The sequence below is a fragment of the Ipomoea triloba genome, chromosome 5, assembly GCF_003576645.1.
Source record: "Ipomoea triloba cultivar NCNSP0323 chromosome 5, ASM357664v1".
NCBI lineage: Eukaryota > Viridiplantae > Streptophyta > Magnoliopsida > Solanales > Convolvulaceae > Ipomoea > Ipomoea triloba.
This window is the reverse complement of record NC_044920.1, coordinates 20,013,681-20,014,995: the sequence shown is the minus strand read 5'-3', so window position 1 is coordinate 20,014,995 and position 1,315 is coordinate 20,013,681. Positions and strand designations below refer to the sequence as shown.

At 32.6% G+C, this 1,315-nt stretch overlaps 1 protein-coding gene across 2 annotated transcripts in view; it reads right to left on the bottom strand.

Moving 5' to 3' along the window:
* Positions 1-517, bottom strand: part of LOC116018721 (phosphopantothenate--cysteine ligase 2-like) — a 6,179-nt gene extending 5,662 nt beyond the window's left edge. The window contains exon 1 of one of the 2 annotated variants that reach the window (XM_031258688.1): positions 325-517. The gene's annotated coding sequence lies outside the window, so the exon portion shown is untranslated. Of the gene's footprint in view, positions 1-320 lie in introns of both variants that reach the window. The other variant, XM_031258687.1, reaches the window with a different exon arrangement.
* Between the last annotated feature and the right edge of the window lie 798 nt (positions 518-1,315).

The window sequence follows — 1,315 nt, the reverse complement described above, 5'->3', positions numbered from 1 at the left end:
AAATTAAAAAAAAAAAAAAAAAAAAAAAAAGGAATTACAGAGTAACAGCGTTGCTAATTGCTATAGGCTTAACATCCTACTCTAATCTAACTAGCTATAAGCATTGATCACAATATGTTAGCCGAGAGTTCAAAAAAGCATACTTTTTCTTTGAATGAGTGCAGGGGAAAACAAGTCAGGGGTTATAAGCTGTGACCCATGTATGATCAAGAAAGAAAACAATTTGTCGAACACCAGGCATGCATGTACGCACACGATGCTCCGTCATGATATATACAACAAATTAATAACGGGAGTTGGGAAGATAGGTAGAAGATTACCCACACGACGGCGATTAGGTGGATGGCGGCACTGTTCTACACCAATTGATGGTGGCGCTGGCTTGCAAGAATGGACTATTGCGCTGCGTGGTGCTCAGGCCAGCCAGATACGGAGGAGCTGAGAGATTTTTTGAGATTATATAAGCAAATATTGTTGGTCTTAGGAAAGAGGAGGAAAGGATTAGTTGAAGACTGAAAGTCAGATTTGGATGACCAAAAGGTCGCATTTCTGTTGTGACTTTTTTATTTTAATTGAAATAGCAATCGCTAGTCTATACGCTAGTCGGCTCTTGGCCCTGTTTGGTAAATGGCTGTTAGCTGTTTGGGTTATAACATTAGTTTATTGTAGAAAATTGTTTGATAAATTAGTTATTAGTTGATAGTTATTTGGTATAATTTCTTTTCTCAAAAAGTTAATTGAAAAGGCTGCTTTGAGTAGCCTTTTGAATTTTAACATTTTGGAGTTACAAAAAGCTTATTATTTACCAACTAATAGTGGTCAAATAAACTAAAATTGGCTGATAAGTTGATTATTTACCAAACAGCGTCAAGGTAAAAAAAATTTCGAACCAATGATATCAAAATAAAATATTTGTTACTTATAAGGAGAAGTGTAATACTTTAATGAAAATATAATGGCCATGTTTGGTAAATGGCTATTAGCTGATTTTGTTAACTGATTGGGTTAGAATGTATAATTAATTGATAATATTAGCTGATTGTAGAAAAATGTTTGGTAAATTAGCTATTAGCTAATAGTTGTTTAGTATAATTTTTTTCTCGAAATGCTAATTGCAAAGGCTGCTTTGAATAGCCTTTTGAAATTTAATATTTTGGAGTTACAAAAAGCTTATTAACCGAACACTTATATTAATTTTTTAACCAAGGCAAACAGCTAATAATGGTCAAATAGGTCAAAATTAGATGATAGGCCAATTATTTACCAAATAGGGCCAATATTTTAACATTTTAATTTAAAGGTATTATATTTTTTC